The sequence below is a fragment of the Pinus tabuliformis genome, chromosome 2_2 (genome assembly GCF_031772625.1).
Source record: "Pinus tabuliformis cultivar Carrire ecotype Pingquan chromosome 2_2, CPIR1, whole genome shotgun sequence".
Taxonomy (NCBI): domain Eukaryota; kingdom Viridiplantae; phylum Streptophyta; class Pinopsida; order Pinales; family Pinaceae; genus Pinus; species Pinus tabuliformis.
The window spans coordinates 982,180,030-982,205,802 of NC_142300.1; the positions used below are offsets into that span (position 1 = coordinate 982,180,030).

At 36.6% G+C, this 25,773-nt stretch overlaps 1 long non-coding RNA gene across 1 annotated transcript; it reads left to right on the forward strand.

Moving 5' to 3' along the window:
* Nucleotides 1-16,079: 16,079 nt before the first annotated feature.
* On the forward strand, nt 16,080-22,338 carry LOC149196582 (uncharacterized). The gene is made up of 2 exons (XR_016254144.1): nt 16,080-16,159; nt 22,159-22,338. It is a non-coding gene; the product is annotated as an uncharacterized LOC149196582 (long non-coding RNA).
* The last annotated feature ends 3,435 nt before the right edge of the window (nt 22,339-25,773 follow it).

Here is a 25,773-nt window from a genome sequence, read left to right on the forward strand (position 1 = left end):
TGCAGATTTATACCAAATTTGGTTGAGCATTTATGTGAATTAACTAATATGTTGAAAAAGGACAGCACTGTGAAATGGACCGTGATCCCATGAAAGCGTTCAATTTGGCAAAGTTTGCTTTGACCACAACCCTAGTCTTGATTAGTCCTAATTATACTCATGATTTTATTATATTTTCATTTGTGTCTAAGCACACTATGGCTAGGGTGTTGATGCAAAAGAGGGATCAGGTGGAGCAAACCATTGCTTTTTTCAGTAGGACTATTAGAGATGCTGCTCTGCATTACAATATCATTGAAAAACAAGCTCTGGTTCTTATTAAAGCATTGAAGGATTTTAGAGTATACATTCTGCATTCACATACCATAACATATGTTCCTAACGCAGCTGTCAAGGATGTTCTCATGCAAACTGATCTGGAGGGAAGAAGAGGTAAGTGGATAGCAGCAATGTTGGAGTATGATCTTGAGATTAAGCCTACCAAACTGATCAAAGGACAAGGCTTGGCAAAACTGATGGCTGAATCAAATTTGCACGCTCTAGACATAAATCTCATTGCAGCAATGTCAGATGACGAAGATGGTGGCTCACTCATTCAAGTATCAGAAATGTTTCTCAAATCACCTTGGTATTCTGATATAGTTTATGTTCTTCAGCATCTTTCGCCACCTCCTGGAATGTCAAGAAGTAAAGGTAGATCACTAAAATTAATGTCCACAAAATTCTACATTTTAAATAGTGCTCTCTATTAGAAAGATATAGGAGGAGTTTTTCTTAATTGTTTGTTTGAAGATGAAACTCGGCAGGTAATGAATGATTTTCATAGAGGTGATTGTGGCGGTCATTTGTTTTGGAAAACAACAACTAACAAAGTATTGAGAGCAGGATATTATTGACCAACTTTGTTTTCAGATTTATATAAGATAGTTATGAGCTGCCATGAATGCCAAGTTTTTTAAGGAAAAGGGAATTTGCTTCCTCTTCCTCTGAAGCCAGTTGAAATAAATGCACCTTTCCAACAGTGGGGACTTGATTTCATAGGATAAATCCATCCTACATCATTAGCACAACACAGATGGATTTTGACAGCTACTGATTACTTCACCAAATGGATTGAGGTCATTCCGATAAGGGAAGCCACAGACACGGTGATTATCCCGTTTTTAGAATCTAATATCTTATCTCGTTTTGGTTGCCCTCACAAAATTATAACATATAATGCAACAACATTTAAGTCAAATAGGATGGTTGAGTTTTGCAACAAGTATAATATTACATTGGGTCACTCCACGACATACTACCCACAGGGCAATGGATTGGTTGAGTCATCAAATAAATCCTTGGTGAACATTATCAAGAAAATGTTGGAGGCAAACAAGAAGAATTGGCATTGAAATATTGTTAATGCCTTGTGGGCCGATAGAGTGAGCAGCATGAAATCAATAGGTATGTCACCTTTTGAGTTGGTATATGGTATTGATACAGTATTTCCTACATCACTTGCAGTCCCGGTCATGAGATTATTACAAGAAGATGGCAGCGAAGAGGATGATATTTAGCGCAGAATTAATCAAATGATTCACCTTCAGCAAACAAGGGAAGAGGTTTCCCAGAATACTTTCCAATTGTAAGAGAAGATAAAGAAAATTTATGACCACAAAACCAAGGAAGAAAAGTTTCAGCTGGAAGATGTAGTACTGCGATGGGATGCACAAAGTGAAGAAAAAGGAAAGCATGGTAAGTTTGATAATCTTTGGAAAGGACCGTATAAGATCTCAACCTATCAAGGGCAGAATGAATTTTTGTTAAAGGAAATGGACGATCAAGAGTGCTCAGGAGGACTAGTGAATGGTAGGCTCTTGAAACACTACTACTTTTGATGTTGTTCCCTGAAGTTGTTTCACCATCATTGTATATACCAGTTCACTTTTCCTTGCAAGATTTCAAGTACACTGTCATCTGAGCTTCGGGTCCAAAGTGAAGGCTATATATCTTGAATGGGTTGTGTCAATTTTAGTTGATTTGGTTTATATTCAAGTTTTAAAGTCGGTTGTGAGTCAGTTTTCAATGTGTATTGAGTCATTTTTTTTTTAAAATTGTAAAAAAAAGGGGGTTTTTCTTATTTTAATCTCTTGTTTGTTTGACCGTATTGGCCCAATCAGCTAAGCACTTGGTCTACGGTGTTCTTGACACCTCCAAGGAGCTTCCATCCCCAATAAGGCCAATGTTAGTGTCAATATTTACATACTTCCATTAGGGATCAAATTTGCTCTTTGCATTTTCATTTTAGGGGTCCCATATTGAAATTTTTACATCATTTCATTAGGTCATGTCAAATTGATGCACTGATGGTTGTCTTCTCTTCAGAAAATCTACTTTCTCCTTCATAAAATATACTTGTTGACCCATCTTTAGGTTGTCTTCGGTTATGGTTTCATGGTCAAAATGCAATCATGTTTTCATTAGGTCATAGGGCATGTTTTCATTAGGTCTTAGGGTTTCATTTCCAAGGTCAAGAGCATGATTTAAAGGTGTAAATAAAGGGAAGTAAGGATATGAGGATGATAAATAAATCAATATTGATGGCTAGTAAGTCATAGTCACTATATAATTATATTTTTAACTAATGTAATTTTCACCTCAAAAAACATCTTTTTGAGGTGAAAACAGAGTATTTTGAGTTAATTTGTATTTCTTATGTAATTTTAAGTCACTTTATGTAATAAATGATGCCAACTGCACCTATGCATCTCTCCTTGCTACAAGACAAAGAAAAATTTAAAAAATCAGTTCAAATTAAGCATCGTTCACCTGAAAAGGAACAAGAAGAAAAGGCATTAAAACAGAGATTTGGAAAAGGTCAAGAAACATTAGAAAGTGGGTTTTTCTAGTGAAAAATCAAAATATACTCCTATATAAAGTGTCACATTTCATTTTCAAGTTCATCATTCTCATTTGGCAAAGAAGGAGTCAAAAAGTTAGGAAAAGAGGAGAGGTTGAGTGAGTTTTGGGCCAAGGAGAAGTGGCGTTGCACTTCTGGAGGTTGGCACTCCACGTTTCAGGAAATGGAGGTGGCAATGTGCATTTAGGGGGTGGCGCTACGCGTCTGAGATGAGTGCTGCGCATAGGGAGGTTTCAGCAGTGCAAAATTACACTGCGCTACATGTTCAAGAGGACACTGCATGTTTGTAACAAGCACTGCGCATTAAGCAACAAAGACCAGAAAGCCTCTAAACTTCATAAAAACTTCCAAAAGAACCCTCTGATCTCTCAAACAAGTAAGTGCCCTAATTATACCTTGTCATTGAAATTGCAATTGAAGTGTTTGAAGGAATTTACAATGACAAATGTGAAACCCTAGTTTCTCCCTCAATTATATTCTAGAAACCCTAATCTCCTCTATTTTTCCCACCGCCTGTCATTAAAACCCTAAACCCCTTCCCTATATCACTCCATAACATTCTATAACCCTTCATCCTTCATCCCACAAGTTATGTTTCAAAAAAGGATCTAAACCCCTCTCCCCCATTTTCATGATTCATACCCTCCCCCTCATTTTCTAGCCCACCAAAATACCTCACAAGGTCATTTCCCATTCCCCCACTCCTAAATCATTCTTACTCATTCCCTTCATCCCTTTTCTAGGAGTGCACAACCTCAAACTTTGAAAACATGGACAGAGAAGATAAAGACTATGAGGAGGAGGAAAACACTAGCAGTGACAGTTTGACAAATAAACCTCGACATCAGAGAAAACCACACAAGGGAGGCAGAATTATCAGGGAAGAGCCATCAAACCTCAGAGAATTGCAGGCCTCTCAGTTGGCTATCAATTGTTTCAGACTTATAGGGAGCTATGAGTTTTCTGAGTAGGTAGAGAGAGTTCAAAACCAGCCTGATCTCACTAGGCTTTTTGTAGCCCATCTTCAGGACAACAAGGTGACTCTTGTTGGGGTGACATTTACAGTTTCACCTTCCATTATTGTGGATGCAACCAAGATTCCAAATGTAGGGTGGAAGTGGTACAAGGCACAACACCTGGATGAACACTATTATGAGCCTTATATCAAACCCAGGTATAGAAATGAGGTGAAAAGACTTTTTCCTTTCAGATTTCTTGAAGACAAGTATGTCCCCATGATGAAAATCATCATGAAATATTTCACTTGTGAGGGTAGATTTTCCAGACTGTATACCTATCACATCAGGATTCTCAAGCATTTTACCAGGATGAGGATGTTAAACTTCCCTTATTTCTTGTTCAGGAATATTGAGAAAATGGACTACTTTGTACAAAAAAAGCCATACCCTTAGCAGATGAGTAGTCTTTATCATTATTCCCTGATCAAGATGATTGCGCTTCATCACCTTAGCCTCCTCAACATCTCTTGGGAGACATTTATTGCTCATGACATCTTCAGGGATCCTCAAATTCCTCCACCAGTGTCTCAAGAATCGGGAGGACCTTCTAGCAGTGCTCAGGTGAAGATAGATGAGAAGGCCAAAGAGACTAGAGCCACTGAGGTGCCCAGGACCTTACTGAAATATAAGAGGAGCACAGGGAGATTGTTTTAAGCTGATAGGCAAGTGTTTTCTCCATAGGATGTGGAACAGACCTTACCTTCTTCATCAACTCATAGGCAAATTCTAGCTCCACAGGATGTGGAAGGGGCTTATCCTTATTCATCAACACAACAGGTACAGGTGCAAAAGTTGCACAAAGGGAAGGAAAAGATGCCAAATGAAATTTTTGATGATGAGGAGGAAGAGAGATACTTTGATTTGACAGAGCATGATGAGCCAGAGCAGCATTATACTCATCATGGCATGGAAACAATTGACTTAGAGGCTCAAGATGAAGAAACAATAAAGGACATCATCATACAAGAAAAGGAGGCTCAAGTCCAAGCATTGATGGACAATTTGGAGAGAGCAAAGTATGTCATCACATATATGGAAAAAGAGAAAAAGCAGTTGAGTGACAAGCAGGTCCTCATGGAGCTGGAACTTCTCAAGGTAAAATGACAAGAAGGCACCGATCACTTTGTCTCCTATTGAGAAGGAAATTGAGGATGATAGATAGACTTGGCTTGAGAGAGTCAATTTGAACCTAGAGAAGCTATTGCAAAAGGCCAATAGGGAAAACCAGATGATCAGGCACATGGCCTACCACTACAGGACCCGAAACAAAATTTGCAACATGAGGATCAAAAAGATGAAAGTTAGGCTAAGGCGGGCTCAAAAGGGAAAAAAAGAGGAGGATAGACTTAGGTTGCTTGTTGAAGCTTCCTTGGCTCATCAATATGCTTGATGGTGGTGCTTCTCACCAATTTTGGTCAAGTTTGGAGGAGATTTTGCATTTTGCAAATTTTGGAAATTGCACACACAGAAAATCTAGCTCAACGCGCAGCGCCACTAGTGTTGCGCTTTTCCCAGGGGAACCCAATGCACAAATGGCTTGAATTTTTGGATTCATAGCGATGAGTACATGCACCCTATGGATTTTCTATGTTTTTGAGGCAGAACTGGTCCACCAAAAGGTTAACAAACACCCTAAAAATGACCTTTCTACCACTTTTTGGACACACAGAAGCAGTCTTGGGAGAATCAACGTTTGAGGGTTCAAATGAGCTTCAAATGACGAAATAATAGGTGTTTTGTAAAGTAGACTTGAATACCTTTCCAATGTGCTATCATGAGCGCAACGTGGATGTCGGGAAGGCTTCCAAAAAGGACTTGAAAGTGGCGTTGTGCATTGGGCCAATGGCGCTGCGCGTAGGACAAATTTTGCACAGGATGGCTATTTTTCTATGTTTTGACTGCGTTCATGGATTTTCTCTCATGGAGGATGTTTTACAGATGTAAATTATGACTTGGATTGTAAATATGATGGATAATTAGTAGTAGAAGGTAGATTCATTAGATTAAAAGTCAATTTGAGCTTAAATGAATCAGTTTTTTCACTTTTAGAGCTAAGTTGTTAAGATGCCTATATTCCAATTTCTTGTTCATAGTTGGTTAGATTAGCTCCTCATCTTAGGGATTCGACCCCTGAGGATGGGAGGAGGTTGAAACAAAGCCTATATGTTCTTCTTCCTTCTCATTGTAAAGGGTTGGACTCAGCTAGATGATTATGCCTTGTTTGTACATCATTTTGTAGTAGTTTAGCAAGAGATTAATAAAAATTGCATCTATTTCTTTGGGATCCATGTGGTATGAATTTTAGTTCAGTTTCTTCTCTTGTGATCATATGTTATAATGTTTTGTACTTCATTAATCATTTCATTGCTTCTAGGTGAATGTTTTCAAGTTGACAGGCAGGATTCATAACATCACTGCTCTGCTTTGGGGAAATATTCACCATTATATGTTTTCTACAGTCTATGAAGGATCCATGGTCATCACATGCTCTTCCTAGCTTCTCACCAGTCTTAAAACACCTCACCCATCTAGCCCTAGAGTGCTAAACCTTATGCCTACCTTTCCCCATTGAACACCCTGCAATTTTGACCTAATTCCCTAGTCCTAACTGTCTGGCTCCTCCTGATCCAGCAAAATGCCTTCAAAATAAAATCAAACCTTGTGCTACTATACCTGGCCTAATATCCTTTTCCTGAACCATTCATCTTGGCTGAGATCCTTATGGAGAGAGCCCTCTCCCGGCCTAGTAGGGCTAGCTACTTGGCTAAGCATGGTTTTTGGTTACCCTGGCATTGCCTTCCTTCAGCCTGAAGTTCAATCCAGATGATAACACAAACATAAGAAACTAAAACATGCCACAAAGCCTTTTGGTATCCAAGATGCTAAAAGTATGAGGAAACATGTGAATATCACTAAAAATATATCAAACACATTCTCTATTTTTTAAAAATCAAGAAAACTCAATGTTCAAGTTGCTCGTAGGGAGAATTATAATTGTTATTGTTGCATCAAGTACATCAACATAAAAAATATTGGCTAAAATGTCAAAATTACTCCATGCCTTGAGAAAGCATTGCACAAGCATACCAAATTCAAGTCTTGAGTAATGAAAATTATGAAGCTACTTGTTGGGCTCTTACACCAAGAAACCCTATAGGGTTAAGCTTACAGTAGGAATTAGACCACTTGTGGTAGAGTTTTGGAAAATCCATCCTTGGGCTATATCAGATAGAAAGCATGTCATGTGACATCACCTATCTAAAGGTGAGTATGTATATCATGCTAAGCATGTTGTAGAATTGATATAAGATTCATTATTCAAGGAATTTTGAGAAAGAAATCCCCATGTCAAGATATCCATAAGAATTTTTCGGAAATTGAAACCATGATTTATTAGGCCTAATACAAATTTCGACACGTGTTGTTTTCAATATCATGTTGAATTCCAACTTCGTTATGGCACATTGCAGGATTTTTTCAAGAAGAAATGTCACAGAGACCCTCCTCCTCCCACAATGTGTGATTTTGTTTCATTAATATTGTGTAGAAGGGAGCAAAAAGAGTTGTTTTACAAGAAAATTTGTATAGGTGGAGGAAGATGCACTGAATTTGGTGATTTGGCATTGTTCTATAGGAACTTTCCTATTTATCCTTACTAGTTTGTTCCATAGGAACGCTAATGAGTCATGTGATGTGATTAAGGAGTATCAATTCTACATCAGCAATGATTTTGAGCATGACACATTACTCGTGCAACATTTCTTTAGCCTGATACATGAATCATTTAAAAATAATGGCATATCATTCAGAAAGTATTAGATTTGGCTGACTGGTTGTTCGAGGTAGTTCAATTCACCACGCATTTTTATTGATCGAGTTGGCTGCATAAGAAGACAAATATTGAGCATACCTAGAGATTTTCTTAAACAAGACATGGAAAGGGTGAGCTTGATGGTGCAAGTGCTTATGTGAAAAGAGAACTTAGGAGGTACCAAATGAGCCTTGATGGAGATCAACTCAAATCATCAGTAGAGGTGGTCAACTAGTGAATATCCCATTTAAGACATGAAGGTCATGAATACATTAGATAAGAGGAATATTTTCCATCGAGACAAGAAAATTAAAATAATTTTGTGATTTTTGCATTAGTGTAGATGGATGTAGACTTGATTAATGAGAAAAACACAAGTATGTGAAAGGATTAAAATATTTCCCTCTTAATACAAAGGGACCTCATCCAATTCTGACGTAACAAGAGATGCATGCTAAATATGTATTCATTTCACTTGATCATGATCGATTCTCCGATGTTGTAAGGGAAGGTATGTGGCATCCATCACTAATGGTTCCATATATAAATTAAATATTGAATGTACAACTAATTAATACATATATATATATATATATATATATATATATATATATATATATATATATATATATATATATATATATATATATATATATATATATGTTGGTTTCAAGTGATGTCTTTGTTGTCATTGTCCCCTCAGGAAATGAAGAGAATGTGGCTTACTATTTGATGTGATACACACAAGTAAAAAGTAGGTTGGTGCGACTATATGAAGATGGACAGTTCACATACCAAATTGGTGACATGATTGTGATGGGTCATTTTTTTAAAAAGGTAAAAAAATAGGGTGGTCACATTATTTATATAGATTTTATGCATGAATATACATGTTTCCAATACAGTCATCTAATCATAGCAGTTCGGGTCAACCTCATAGAAATCAAAGCGAAGGAAGGTGAACCAAGGAAATGGAAGATGACAGAATTTGACCATGAATGTATTATGGACACTTGCATTCTTATCACCCATTGGCCAAATGAGTAGATGATGCAAATGGTAAGCCTTGAATCAGAGTCTATAGTAGTCAAGTTTAATCTAATCTAGAACAAGAGATCAACAAATGAATTTTGTAACTTAGAAATGTGACAATTGAATAATTTTTTAATTTTTTAATATGGCAATATAAATTAATAATAATAGAATGTTTTTATCCTTTTTAATTGTCATCTAGAAATTTTTTATCTCTTCAAGTGATAAGTTAAGAAAATATTTTAGATGTTGCTTTATTTTCTCCTCTTCAGCCTTCAATATGTAAAAGGTCATACATAAGGAACATGATCCTTAGGGTTTTAACAATTGAAATGGGCACTCTTGCATTTGTTTATCGAGCATATATTCAACCAATCCATTTTTGATATATTTATTTCAAAGTGATATTTTTTATTGACAATGGAAGTGAAATAAATAATGTTATATCTTTTATTCACAATGGAAGTGATATCTTAATATCATCTTCGCCAAGTTATTGGAAACTTTCTCGAGAGAAAAAAAAAAAGTAAATTAGCATTGTAAGAAAATAATTTTAGGACTCCTTCATCCCATATCCAATATAAGATATCAACGATTAGCCATGTTGTTACTCTAAAAGTTATTACTAACGAAGTGTAATCTTGAAAAAAGTACTAGTAGTGATTAAGTTTTTGAAAGATTTGAAAAATTAGAAATTCTTGTTGATTAGAGACCTACTTTAATGAAAAAGGTTATTGCAGAAGAAAGCATTCCCATAAAGAATAAAATTTGAAGTAAGAAGGTAAAAACAAACAATGATGTTAAGGTGAAGCAAGGATTTCCATGGAGTCTAGAATTATTTGGTTATTCCCATTTAGAATATTGGATCAAGAAGTTTTTGAAAATGGTATAAATATGTTATTTTCAAACCACAAAGAATAGTCTCCAAATACCTTTTGATGCCATAAATGAATTTTGTAGTTACTCTACAATGAAATTTAGTGTAAGAAAAAAAATCATAATGGTAATAGATACTTACAATAGAAATATAGTAAACACATTGAAAATAGTAGTTGAAATAGGAAGATGGGAAAATATTAAATGAGACGAACATTTATCTCTATTTTTTAAGAAATGTAAAAATAAGGATGATATGAATATGATGTTACATGTCCCTATGTCTAAATGAGAATAATGTGACATTCAACATATTAGAATATTAATACGATATTCACGATTGTTGTTGGTCCAACATGGGAGGGAAAGACAAACTTCACAAACAACTATATTCAAACACTTAGATATGTCAAAATAATATATACCAAATTCAAGTTTTCTTCACTTTTACCATTTTATTAGATCTACAAAATTATTTCATATTGTGTAAATAAGATAAATCACTACCAACACTAGTTAGTTAAATATTGGTTTATTACTTTTCCAATTTATCCATTACATTATTTTGATATTGAATAAAACTGATAAAAAAAACAATAACTTATTGGTTGTTTAATATTATAACCTAAAACTCAAGTTTAACCTAAATTATAAAAATCATAATTTTATTATTAACTTAGAGTTGATGAAATTGTGAAATTTATTTGCTAAGTATTTTTTTAATTACACCATCATATACTAAATGTACTATGAGTTGTGAAAATTATATGTGTACTAATTATATTTATGAGATATGTATTTTAATTAATTTTATTATCATTGTTATTTTTTTTAATAAAAGTTATAATGTAGAAATTGATTTAAACTAGCAAAATAATTAACATCCATAAACTGAAATTTAATGAACATACATAAACTAAAATAATTAATAAACATCCATAGACTAAAATAATGAATGTATCCATAATTTTCCAGATGAAAATATATACAAAGTACATTACATGAACATCCATAAATTAAAATAATGTTTACGCATCCATAAATTATCCATATTAAAATATATACAAAGTACATTACATGAACATCCATAAATTGAAATAATGTTTATGTATCCATAAATTTTCCATATGAAAATATATACAAAGTGCATTACATGAACATCCATAAACTAAAATAATGTTTATGCATCCATAAAATGTCCATATGAAAATTTATAAAGTATAGTACATGTGAACTTGCCCTATGAAATGGGCCTAAAAATATGCAATGTGGTCTAACTACCACTACCCCTACATGACCACTCACAAAATACAATGTCGGGATGTTGGTTTTAGCAATATAACAAATTCAAATTCAAATTAATTATCATTATTTACAAAATAAACAATATAGAAATAAATGCTTTAATTTTAATTAAATATGAAGCTACTAACCTAACTCAATTCCAAATGAAAGGTCTGTGGGATGGGAGTCACATCAATCTACATTTGGTTCTCCTAGGCTTGTGGCTCAATAGTTGGGGCCCACATCAATGAGCTCGTATTAGGATCACCTCCAAAACAGCATCCCAATCTTGCACCACATTGTTGTGGCCGCGACACCACTCTACATCTAGGTTTATATGCATAACGGAAAGGAAATTATAAGAAGTTTGTGAATTAATCAGTGTGCATGTAACTTAAAAAAATAAAATGTTGAAATATTAGGAATAAAAATATTTACCTTGAGTGTTGGTCCATACAGAGAGACATAGTGACTCTCCTCAATGTGCGTGTGATGACATAGAGGTGGAGGTGCCAAAGACTCCATGGCCACACACACTGGTGGAACCTGCACTGGAAGGTCAACTGACACCTCAGATGACCTCATATGTTGATCTATATAACCCTATGTCTAATGTTATCATGAAATTATTAATATAAATACAACCTGATATGAACCTAGTAATATAAATAATTTATAATTTGATGAGAAGAGTCCAAATTTATATGTGTGTGTGTGTGTGTGTGTGTACCTCGCCTGTGTCATGTTCATCATACTTCCTCCATAACTAATGGGTGGAATCACGACATATATGTGAATATGACAAAAGATTCCCATGAGGAAGAATATCAAGCATGATATCAACAAAAAACTTAAATAGCAAGGAATGAGGCAACAATGGTGATATTATCCTCTCTCCATGCAATGCGACGTGTGTAACGACATGTTCTATACAATGGTACCCGTGGTCTCAATGCGGAGATGTGACAGGTCCTCTCGCTTAGTCGGTAATACCACGCTCCGAGATGGTAGTGACACCAATCTCATAGGTGGTGGTATATGATCAGGGTCCCTATGATACCCAAGACAATCATAGCTATGTCCCTTGCTAGATCCATAAAATTGTGATGGGTTGCCACTATAATCTAGCCTCATATGGAGCTCCCAAGCTCCATTGAATCATTTGTAAACATAAATATTTGCATCAAAATTCCTAAACTTCTTGAGTTTAAGTAGACCATGATGTCAAACTGTTGAGAAATATTACTAGTATTGGTCTTCATAATTGTAATTGAGTTATGATGTATTGTATTTTTCAAAAGAAAAGATCTATTTTTATAAAAGAAATTTGACTTATTAAAGTATGGGTTTCATGCTTGGGTTATTGGTCAATAGGTCAAAGCACCCATTGTGTGCTCTATGATTTTTATATTGAGACAAAGTCAAAATCATCATGTAAATGACCCTTCTTGAGCTCATTATATGAAAGGAATAAAATTATATTAATGTAATTTGGTCATCTTCTCCACCTCCATCTAGTCATCCTTGCCTCGTATTAATTCAGTCTCTTCAACAGTATAGTTGGCCTCATGAGGGGATGTGTCCACCTTGTAACGACTATATATAAAGGAAAATTTGACCGTGTGAAGATTAACCAACTATCATCTATTCGATCTGCAATTTATATAAAAAAGGGAAGTTCGAAGAGGCATAAAAGGAAGAGCTACCTATGAAAGAGAAGGAAAGAAGAGAACCGTAGCTTTCTAAAGATATTACAGGACCAAAGTTTTCTAGTATAAGTGTAGGATCGAAAGGTTGCTAGTATGATTGTAGAAACCAAAATTACAAGATGTCAGAGAGGGTTAAGACCCTTGTACACTCATGTTCTTGAAGAGTTATTTGATGTTGAATTGTGAAGAAATGAACCAGAAGATGACTGATATGCTTGGAAGACTGACTTGATGGATAAAGGGAGGTCTTAGTCTAGGTAAAATGCTCTTGGATTGTCTCAACTTGATTTGATTCTACTAAAGGAAGAGATTGATGGGGTTTTACCCTTCATAGGGTTTTTCCTTGGCTTGGAGCCTATCTCTGGTGTCTTTTTGATCTTCTTGTTTGGAATTTTTCTTGATTTTGAAAAGAACATAATAATAATTATCAAAAAATAATATAATCACAACAACTTCTCAAATTATAAGAGAGATAAAGTTAAGAGAAATTAAACCATATACTTCCCTAGATTTCTCAATGGAAACAACTCCCCATGCACATCCATTTCCTTGGAAGTAGCTTTAAGTACTTCCCAAGCAACTATGCCTCTAAAATCCAATATCCTAGTCCTTTTTATGGCATGTAGGAGGTCGTTGTATGGGCCCACCCTATGCTAGGTGTTCCTCAATTGATAAATGCTCTCCAATATGAGATTCAAGTTATGTCTCATCGACGAGCCTATAGGGAGTGTACCCAACTCTCATGTAATCAAGTCATGTTGGGCCCTAATATCTGGAGTATGATAGTGGTCATGGTGTCATCCCATGGTGGTGATCGGAGTTGAACCGTTAAGCTCAACTTCACCCTACTCAGATTTTGTAAGTCATAAACACAATTTAACATATATTTCACACTAAAAATGATAACATATACATTAAATTCAAACACATAAATTGAAGACAATTTAAGACATAAACACATAAAGTAAAGACAAATTTAAGATGCAAGAGATATACCTCATATAGGTGAAGCTAGACTATGTGCGACATCATTGAAAAATAAAGATACACTACTTCTCAAACTCCCACTTGCTTCAAATCCAATATATACCAGTGAAACATGGCATTAGGTAGAGCTACGTGATCTCTGTCGAGTCCAACCATGTTTCATGGATTCCCTCACAATCTAATGGCCTGTTGAAGGTGGTGGTGGTGGAGAAGGACATGCATAAATTAATTTGGAAAGGGGTTGATTATAAGATGGATAAAGTAGAAAAATTACAAGTTGATTCAAATCATATAAAAAAACATATAATCATATAATACTAAGTATAATATAGAAAAATTGTAAATTAAAATGAAAAAACATAATGTTAGGTTGAGGAAACCATATCAAAAATTGTCAATACTTAAAATTACATTTAGTCTTAATTAGTTTGGACATAAGGATGTTAGTCTTTTGTAATCTAATACTAAGTATATAATATAGAAATTTTATGAATAAAAATGAAAACATATAATGTTAGGTTGAGTGAAACCATATATGAAGGCACCAACACCTAAAATTACATTGAGTGGGAAAGGTTAATTACTTTGTACATAAAGATATGGCTTTAACTATAATGTGAAACATTATAAATGGAAACGAGAAAATATAATACTAAGTTGATGAAGGCATAAAATAAAGAATTGAAACTTCAAACTAAATTGAGTTGGTGAGGTAGGTTTGCTAGGCCATCATGATTTAAAATTAAGACTAGTATATGGATATTATGGATGGGATGAAAAAGTAGAATGTTGACTTTAGTAGAGGAAGACATGTAAGAATATATAGACACTTTAAATTAAATTGAATAGGTAATATTTTTTGGTTTTGTTGTTGTGAATTGTTGTAAATGCACCAAAAGTAGCAAGATGAATTAATAACATGGTTTTAATGAAATTCTAATATTGATAGATCTATGCTTGTAAGTAAACCATATAAGAAAGTGTCCATGCTTAAATCAAAATAGATTCAAAATTTAACTTAAATATAGAAAGGGAAAAAAATAATTTTTTTTATTGATTTAATTTATTTAAAAATAAAAATGAAAAACAAAAACAAACTAAACAAAACACTTTATCCTTGAGATATAAATAATAGTAACACATTAACTTAGTGCATAATTTTTTAGGGTGAGAAAAGATCATTTAATGTTTTTAGTTATTAATTTTATATATTCTGAAAACAAAATTTCAAATATATATAAATTTGATCCATAAAAATGAAAAAAAAAAAACAAAATTAGTGAATATAAAAAAGGATTTTAGCCTTTGTTTTTCACCAATTTCCCTTTATACAAATTAGACCCATGAAGCCATAAATTATTAAGGGCTGAGATGGGAATTGATTTTCAAAAATTCAGAGAGAGTTTCCCGTCTCCTCGGCTCCGTCTCCCCAAAAAATTGGTCACGAGTTCCTCTTGAATCTTTCAAGGATAAACCTCCAGGGTGACGTGTCCTATGGGTCTCCCTTCCACTAGTCAACCAGCACAAGTTGGAATTTGGATTTCTCCTTACATGTAAGATAAAAAAAAAAAAAAAAACAATATGTTTCGAATATTTATACTTTCTATTCAGGAACATTATGTTTAAAATATTTCCCCTCAAGAGTGATGCTTTGATAATAAGTTAACCATTCATTAATGCAAGTTTGATTAAAAGATTACCCTTAATAATACACTTTAAATTTTTTTACATATTTATCATAGAGAAAGAAAAAAAATGACCATAACACACAAATGACTTATTGAATCCTGAATCTTGGTTCGAAATTGCATAAAACACTTAAAATAAAATATTGTTAACAAAAAAATTAAATATTATACCATTATCTCTGAATACTCTGAGCGGAGGTGAAAACTGTCTGGTAGAATCAGGAGCGCGCGCGTCAGGACGGAGGAGCCAACCACAGAAGCCATGGCTGTCTGTGACCAATAACCACTGATTCTGTGTCCATCTGCCAACCGGAGTCGTCCAAGCCGTGGAAAATTATTCGCCAACAGAAGACGCCTTGCTTTGATCGTGGCATTTGCATGAGCTAGCCAACAGGTGGATAATCCTCGAAGCACCTGTCATTCTGCAAAGAGCTCTCTCATTTCGCCACATGATTCTTGTCGGTTTTAGGCAACGTCTTACTCCTTACTGCATGAACGGGATCATCTGGAGGACGCATCTGGCCTGATTCTGTTTTGCGTCCGTCAACTTATCCTTCAAGGTCCCCACGTCGCGCTGGAACATGGTCGAGTGCGGGAACGTGGCACAACACAGTCTCTCTGGTTGCGCATGGTTCTGGACATCTGGCATCTAGCTTTCCTCTCGCTTCTGCTATTTAAACCCCTCCATAGGAGTCTTTCCGGTTTCCTCCTCCAGCCTCGCGGGCTGGAGGTTTCTCTCCGCCTTCTTTTCTGCTTCGCCACTCCTCCCTCCACGTCAATCATGGTGATTCTGGTATTGTCCGCCTGGTTTCGGCTCTCCGTCTCTGGCGTCTGCGCGGCTCCTTTCACAGGTTAGTGAGTTATTATATCCTTTCACTTGCATTTCTTTTCTAAATACAGGTGAAAACTAGTTAAAGCAGGGTATGTAAGCATATTTACGGTTGCGTAAATTCCAGAATGACTATCTTTTTTTAGATTCTTCTATTTAAGTTTTAATCTTTCAATTGATTACGAACTACAGCCGTAAATGGTCTCTGTCTTTTTCATTCTTATTCCTGAGTTGGGGAGACGATGGTCTGTATCGTAACAGTCTCTTTTCCAGATTTGGGGGGTGAATGGTCTGTCCTGTAACAGTCATTTTCCTGAGTGGATATCCCCTGTCAGTTTTAGGTAAGAGATGTTAAAAGCTCTTCTTAACAGATTAAGAGCTTCCTTTTACATTTACAGTCCATGCCAAGATATACGATTTCGTGTCGGGAAATGGTGGTGCGTCATTCAGATCTACTGTTGTTGCTTCGACTGTAACAGTCGGTCTGAAGTGCAATAGTAACTTTTCTTTTCCACCTGCTTTCGAATCCCTCTATGGCTCCTGGGTTTTCCGGTAACTCTCCCGGCTTCTGATTTCAAATCCCATTTCTAGTGACACTTAATGAGCCTCTGAAAATCATCAGATTTTTCCTAGCTATTCTCTCCAGCATCATAAATGTCCCAACCTCCAGCTTCCTAGATTATGGCCTTTCGGCGGCTGGCTATCGTCATTGGACCCTCCAAAGTACATTTCTAGAGTCTTCCCCTTCCCCTTTTTCGGGTCTCCATTCTCTCTTCTGGCAAGTTCCATTTCAAGTGATTGTCCTTCTCGCCTGCCAGGATCCCTGGAGAATGATCTAATCCTGTCCTCTCTCTAGCTCTTTTTCCACAGAAGTCTTTATTGTCCAGGTATTATTCACCGCCGGTTCCCCTCCTTGGGATCCTCTAAAAGTACGGGTGGTACGGGGGGATCCCCTTTTGGGATTTCTCTTCTGACTAAGATGGCAGAAGATAGTGACTCTCCTGCCACGAGAGCCTTATTCGCTGCGGCCATTGAAACTGAATCAGCACGTGATTTCGCCAGTCGGAATCCCGGTTGGCATGCCACGCTGTCAGATATGCTTCCATCTGGGTTACGGGACCCCCCTCTTCTCGGGAGTCTTGCCTCTCATCAGCAAAAGAAGGGCCCACTTCCTTCAAAGGATCACCATGGACAGGGCCGCAGCCGTTACAAGCAAAAAGCCCCAGTGAAAACGGTTCCTCCCCCAAAGGCGGTTTCGGTTTCCGGCTCTTCTTTGTTGGAGCGTATTGAGAGCCTACAAAAGAATGCCTTGGTTGGGAAATGGTATTTCCCGGAAATGAACGAGGAACAAATGAGAAATTGGATTTCAAAATCTTGGACCCCCATTATAGGATACACTCCAATAATCTCCCGCCTTATGAAAGATTGGTTTTCGTTCCACTTTCAAAAGGAGTCTGATCTGGAGCTGGCCCTGAACAGACCTTGGGTCTCAGGCAGAAGTTTCTTGTCCCTGTCAAGATGGTATCTCGGCTTTGATCCTCTCAAAAATACTCCTTCCCACAGTATGATTTGGGTAAAACTCCCCAATCTTCCGCTAGAACTTTGGACGCCGGAGATCCTGGCCTTAATAGGAAATGCGATTGGCAAGTTCATATATGTTGACCCATGGGTCAGAGGGGAGAAGGACAAAAGAATCGCGTGGATTCTCATTGAAAAACCATATAAGGGGGGCTATCCAGACCAAATCGAAATCACTTGGGATGGTGCAAAGATAAGCCAAAGACTCGACTTTTGGGGCATCCCGTTCCGATGCTCCTCCTGCCATCGAATGGGTCACCTCATCAGAGATTGCAGATTCCGTCGCCACAGGCCAATCACATTTCCCTCTGAAAAGGTGAGGCAATCGGGCTCTGAATCCCATTCTGAAGATGTCAGTCTATCGGGGAATCAATTCTCTTTCAAATCAACAGAGATTCGAAGCTCACAGGAAAATACTCAGAATAGGCCTGAGTCGCCAAACTTTGCGGACTTCAAGAGTCCCCCCTTATCGGTAGGGATTAAAGATGCTGCTCCCCTCTCCCCACCGCTCATGAACATGGCTGATTTCTCTAGCCCTCCCGTCCTGGAACAACTCGAAGAGGCCGCGGTTCCTTCCCCCCTGGCGATGAACAGAGCAGATTTTGTTGTGGGATCGCATCCCATCCTCATCTCATCTTCCTCGCCCTCTCCAATTAAATCGCCCTCTGTCATGCATAAAGGAAAAGAGCCTCAGTTGACTCCGACCCCTTTCAATTCTCCAACAGACTCCCCGGTGAACAAATATGATAGCGACATAGACCTCCTTCTACAACGACACCCTTCGGTCCTTGAACCGCTGACCATCCACAGGCCGTCCTTCCCAACCATTAGTCCCAACTCTGCCAAAAATATCACTATAAGGAAAAAGCATAAAGGTGGGAGTCGACATTTCAGAGGCAGGACGATTGCCTCCGATTTGGGAGTCACAAATCTTCCCCTGATAGATGTCCCAATTCTGGAATCATCTGCTCCTCAGCCCCTTAGAGCAAGCACGGCTGGACAGTCCTCAAAATGACCTTCCTAATTTCATACAACATCAGGGGTCTGGGTGCCGCCCCAAAATTCCTGGCACTGAAGGAGACTCTCGTTTCTGCACGATCCCATATCATATTCATTCAGGAGACAATGCACTCTAGCTCGGTGTCTTTGGCTTTTTTTAGAAGAATGTTTCCAACATGGCACATGGCCGCTACAAATGCAGAGGGCCTGTCTGGTGGACTGGTGGCTATGTGGGACCTGCTCAAGGTCAAAGCAAAGGCCTTCAAGTGCTGTGCCGGAATCCTTATTTCGGCATCCATCAGAGGAAGATCTCAGATTCTAAACATCTTGAACATTTATGCGCCCTACAGGAACAGACTCCCTTTTTGGGATTCTTTGTTTAACTCGGAAATTCTAGACATTGATTCTTTGCTAATTGCAGGTGATCTAAATCTGACTCTTAATCCAGAAGAATGCTGGGGTCAATGCAGAGCAGTGGATAGCATGGCTGACAGAATGAGAAGGGAACTTTTAAAGAGGGATCTGGTCGATATCATTCCAGAAAAAATGACTCCAACGTGGAACAATGGCAGGCTGGGCTCTGCCTACATAGCAAAAAGAATCGACCGATTTATCTTAAACTCCAGCATTATTGAAAAGTGGGGAATGCCGATTGCAAAAACTGGAGGGGTTTTTTCCTCGGATCATAAGCCCATCTTCCTGGAATGGGTGCATATGGAGCGAAGGATGGGCTACTCTTTTAAGTTTAACAGAATTCATCTACAGGATGAATCCTTCAACGAGCTCATAAAATCTTGCTGGAGAGACATTCACCAATCTGAGGGGGCATTTCTATATACATTTCGAGAAAAAATCCAAATGCTGAGGGAGAATGCAAAGATATGGCAGATAAAAAAGAAGAGGAAAGATAAACAGGATCTACATGACATAAATCAAGAAATAAGTCTGCTTTCTTCCACAATCCATTATAGCGGCCTGTCGTTGGACAAGAAAACTCTTATCAGATCCCTGGAAAGAAAAAAGCAAGATCTGCTACAAAAAGAGGAAGCAACATGGAGGTTAAAAAGCCGAGCAACTTGGCTCAAGGAGGGGGACCGAAATACAAGATTTTTTCACAACTTCGCCAATGCACGCAGAACAAAGAACTCAATTTGGAAAATTGAGAACGGCAATGGAGAATTTCTTTTCTCCCAACAGGAAATATCTGCAGAGGCCACAAGATTCTTCAAGGAACAATATAAAAGGCAAAATGGTGATCTAAATGACATGCTGTGGGCTGTGGACCGATTACCGGTTATGTTTGATGAAGCTGCAAATGAAGATTTCTTCAGGCCTATTTCGGAGGTGGAGCTTTCCGATACTATTAAGAGTTTCAAAAAAGATAAAAGTCCAGGGCCAGATGGTTGGCCGGTTGAATTTTTCACTCATTTCTATGATCTGTTCAAAAATGACATGCTGGGCATGGTGGAGGCCTCCCGCATCTCAGGGAACATAAATAGAGCCTTATCGGCCACCTTCATTGCACTAATTCCCAAAAAAGACAAATCAACATCTTTTGGGGACTACAGGCCGATCGCCTTGTGCAATACGCTCTACAAGATCATTTCTAAAATAATTGCGGAAAGAATGAAGAAAGTCCTAAGCTCCTTCATAACAAAGGATCAACACGCATTCCTAAAGGATAGACTCATCCTGGATGCTGTAGCCATGGCTCAGGAATGTCTCTTCTCAATATGCACCAAAAATATTGATGTTGCTGCTCTCAAGATTGATCTAAAAAAGGCTTTCGACTGTGTGGATTGGAGCTTTCTCAGAATCCTTCTTGCAAAAATTGGGTTAAGGCCTCAGGCAATAAGCTGGATTATGGCGTGTGTTGAAAGTGTAAACTTCTCAGTTATCATAAATGGCGCCCCATCTACTTTCTTTCACGCCGAGAGGGGGCTCCGCCAGGGATGCCCTCTTTCCCCTCTCCTCTTTATTTTGGTGATGAATTCTCTTAGTACCCAGATTAATTTTGCTGTTGCTGAGGGAAGGTGCAGACCGGTCAAGATGTGCAGGGACATCTCTCTTTCTCACAATCTTTTCGTGGATGACATTTTAATTTTCGCAATGTTATGCAAATCTACATGGGTTTGTCTTTTTGTGCTCTTTCAGAAGTTTCAATCCGCCACGGGCCTCAATATAAATAAAGGAAAATCAGTGCTATATCACAATGGTTCAAACCCTGCAATAGCACAGTGGATTGCAGATCGTTTCGGTATCAATCTTGCACTGATAAAGGATGGATTTACATATTTGGGGTTTCGTTTAAAAGCAAGGGGATATCGCAGCCAGGATTGGCATTGGCTGATAGAACGATTCTACAATAAAATAACAGGATGGGAAATGCATCTTCTGTCCCTCGCTGGCAAATTCATTTTGGTACAGGCAGTGCTATCCCAACTCGCGGTGTATTGGGGTCACCTTTTCCTTCTCCCGGCATCCGTCACAAAGAAAATGAAGTCCATTGCTGCAAACTTCTTGTGGGGCGGGTGATCATATCAGTCCAAATTTCACCTTGCGAAGATGGACTCTATCACAAGGCCAAAAAAGGCAGGTGGATGGGGCCTTCTTAACATGAAATGTTTTGGAGAAGCGCTCATATGAAAATCTCTTCACAGAGGCATTTTTGGGAGCAGTCTGTGGAGCACTCTCATCAATCAAAAGTATCTTAAAGGTAGAAATATGGCATACTGGTACAGAAGGTCAACTCTCGACATCAGAACTGGCTCCTCTATATGGCTTAGTTTCAGAAAGATTCAATCTTTTTTCATGAAGAATTTAAAGTGGACAATCTTTTCTGGCTCAATTGTTTTCATTGGTATTGATCCTACTCTATACAACTTAGAATCCATGGTCCCTCCGACCTTACTCTCCTTTTTCCACTCAAGGGGCCTTTTTACCTAGAACAAGCTTATAGTCTCATGGTCCTCTCAGGAACCTATCTGGAAAAATGATCTCCAATTAGCCTTACCCCCCCCCCTCCGCCCCCTATGGCTCTCATTTACCAACAGATTCACAAACATTGGGATCACTCAATTGGGTTCAAAGGATGAGCTGATCGGGTCCCTTGATAATTCAACCCATCCCATCTCTGTCAGGAACCTCTACATAGTCCTATCATCTGAGTTTCTGCCATCCTCCCCAACCTTCCCCGCCAAGCTCTGGAAAGCCCCTTGCCCTCTCAAGTCGATCCTTTTCTCATGGCTTCTTTTCTCTAATAAGAACCTCACCTGGGAGGTTCTCCAAAAGAAAGGATGGCAGGGTCCTGGCAGATGTCAACTATGCTTAGCTGCGGCAGAAACAAACAAGCATATGTTCTTCTAGTGTGCCGCTTCCACTGCAATCTGGTACGAACTTTCTCTGATTTATGGTTTTCCTCATCAGTTTTTTTCTTCTGTACAGGATGGCTTCTTATGGTGGAGCGCCCAATGCCCCACCTGACATGCTCTTTTCATCCTCACTTGCTGGCATATTTGGAAGTGGAGGAATGGTCGTATTTTCCAGGGCTGCTGTCAGCCACTTGATTCCATTTTGATTACAATTTCGGGGTCCATGCCTTCTCTGGACTAAGCGGGCCCTCTAAAAGCTTCTTTGTCTCCTTATCTATCTTTCTGTTTATGATCCAGCAATACAGAGCATGTGGTTTCTTAGCCTCCTGTGTGGCCCCACCGGGGGCCCCACAATGTGTTCCATTATGTAATATCTATATGCTACATTCTGGATGGTTTCTTCAGAACTCTTATGCTACATTCTGGATAGTTTCTTCAGAACTCTTTTGGGGAATTATGTGTTTCTCCCCATTCATAATGATTTTGCTTAATATGGCTGAGGATTTTGAACTCCTATGTATATTTGATCTTTATATATCCTTAATATAATCTATACCACTTTTTCTCTCTGAAAAAAAAAAAAATCTCTGAATAATCTGAATACTGTAACAATTTGTGTCCCCTACAAAACAAAAGAAAAAATTTATTCATAAACATATTCTAGATAAATTTTAGTTTTAACACGAAAATCACCCTACTTTCATCTAGTCGGGGATATATTATTATAGAACTTTCATCTAGTTGGGATTATATTATTATAGAAATAACTATTTTATTACATGAATATATCTAATATTAAAAATATTAAATTACTTATAATATATTAAACAATAAAATATTTTTCAATAAAACTAAAAGAAATGTGAAAGTTTGATAATTATAAGTAGATGGTTAATAACTTCAAAATACTTATTAACTATATTTTAGTTACGTACATCAATGAGTGAAAATGCTCAATATTAAAAAAAATTGCTTGTAAAAACTATAAAATAGTATCATCCTTCCTATTAAATAATTAGTTTTTCAATATTATATTACTTAATTATTTGCAATATGTACAAAAATTTACCTTTAGGGTCGTGCATCAAGAGGAGCAGTCTTGATAATGAATATTATGTTGTCTTTTTTGTCATAATTTCAATTGGGGTGTTTTTCAAAATGAGCTAAAATGTTATTGGACAGAATCACAAAAAGATAATTATAGTTACAGGGATTTAGATGTGGTCCTTGAGTTTTGAAAGTACCATGGTATCTATACCATAGGACACTGTATCTTCTAGGAAGACATTAACATTGTGTAGCAATGGGTCAAAGGATTGAATTACATGTAGTCATTAAAAGCACATCTTTGATCTACTTTCAAGGTATAATCACAATAAATTCCATCATTACGGCGTGAATAACGAGATGCTTCATGGATCATTCTATCAAGATATTTTTTAGGAAAGCAAATTTGATCATATATGTTCAAAATGGCTCACTAGCTTGACCCATTTGCAACTCTTTTTTTAATGACTACAATGTAGAAGATGGTTTCGATGATAGATCTAGAGAAGTATATTAATAAAATATTGAATCATTAAGAACGAGGTACACCAATTGGGGGGATAGGGAAATAGTGTCATATTGCATACACTGGTGGTTCCATTGTACACAATATTTATTGTAGAGTTTCCCATCTGATTTAAAGAGATGGATGTTTACTAAACTAATGAATTTGTGAGATCAAACAACTTGGAGGTTATGATTCAGGAGGCTCTTTTTAACCCAACAATTGGAGGTATTATGCTATGGGGTTTTTGGTAACTCATGTCCAGGGAATAGGTAAACCTTCACCTTGTTGATTAGGATGGGACATGGAATGAAGTAGCAAAGAAAGAATGGACAACAAATGTAAAGATCCATACAAATAATGAAAGCCACTTTAAGTTTAGAGGCTTTCATGGGACCCATAAAGTGGAAGTCTCAGTGTATTTAATAGCAACAAAACAAGTTTTCACTATTGACAAGGGCGATTGTTCTGTTGTGGTAGAGATTTGTTTTTAATCATTTTTTGTCTATCTCATTATTATGGAAAATAATGTAAGTCATAAGTTGTTAGCATCTTTATGTGTTTCTTATGATTCTTGTAATGCACCATATTAATAAATCAATAATAATAAATGAAATAATATAAATATATAAATAAATACAACAATAAATAATAAAGAAAATACAATAATAGTAAATAAATAATAAACAATGAAAACAAGATAATAATAATGAATAAATAAAATAATAAATAATAAATTGAATGTATCTCTCTCTCTCTCTCTCTCTCTCTCTCTCTATATATATATATATATATATATAAGTTAGTTAGCAAACAATGAAAATGAATAAAATAAACAAGAATTAAATTGATAAAAATGTTGAGTTAAGTAAAACTTAAGACAAAGAAATAAAAGTTGGCATGTTGACACATAGATTGTGTGCATTTAGATTCATTTCCAATCCCATTCCATCTTGGGAACAATTTGTTCTATTTAAGGGACAAAAAGGGAGATGAGAATCATTTATTCATTCTTTCAGAAAGAGAGTGTTGTGAAACACAAGATTCTCTGGTAGTAGTAGTTGATTAAAGGCTCAGGAGTGGCTTTCTATACAAAGACTATGTGAAGTTGAACCTATGGTTTGGTGGAGAGTCATCCCCAAAAATTTGTTGTGGTCAGCAAGATTCAAGTAGTGCCATGACTCCATAAGTGATAATAAGACACATCTTCGGTCTATAGGTAAGTATTTGTTGCTCGTGATTTTCAAAAATTCTATGCTAATATCAGTTTAGAAATTATGCCAATTTTAATATCATTGTTTGATGTAATTAGTTACATATGTAATTTTGGTTCATTGCACATATGTAATTTTGGTTCATTACACAAGGTATCAAAGGGAGGTTCCAATACTAGGGTCATTTGGTTTACTTTAACTAGATATTTCTATGCTATACTTGAAAATCATAATGATTTTTAAGTTTTGAGAACATAAAAAAAAGAGAGTAAATATAGGCATTTCAAATCAAATATGATGGTGATGAGTCTATTACACCAAAAATAGTTTGTATCGGTGAAACTAGGGGAAAACTAAAAACATGTTAAAATCAATAAATTTTAGCTTTATAATTATTAAAATAAATAATATTAAAGAGGAAAATGGAAAATAAAAAGTGATGTACATTGCTTATTAATGTAATCAAGTCCTCAATTGTATACAAATCATAAAACATGTCAATTGATTCTGTAAATTACTAGGTTATAAATTTTGAAATTCTACTTATTGTCTTTGAATTCTTTGTAATTCTAATTATTTTCTAGCATTAGTACTAATATTTTCTCAAAAATACCTCCAAAATATTTATAAATTCTTTTTTAAATCAATAAATTAAAATTTTGAAATCCTACTTATTGTCTTTGAATTCTTTGTAATTCTAATTATTTTCTAGCATTAGTACTAATATTTTCTCGAAAATGTTATCACTTAGGTTATTCCCTGCCTCGCGAAGGGAATACGGACGAGGTAACCACTAACCAGTCTTTTAGTTGTAGATTCTAGCCAATCTGCAACCAAAGAGGGCTCTCTCTTTATAATTTAGATTTGTTTTGTTATATATTAGGCTAGTTATGAAGCGTAAGTTTTGTTTGATGTTTGTAAG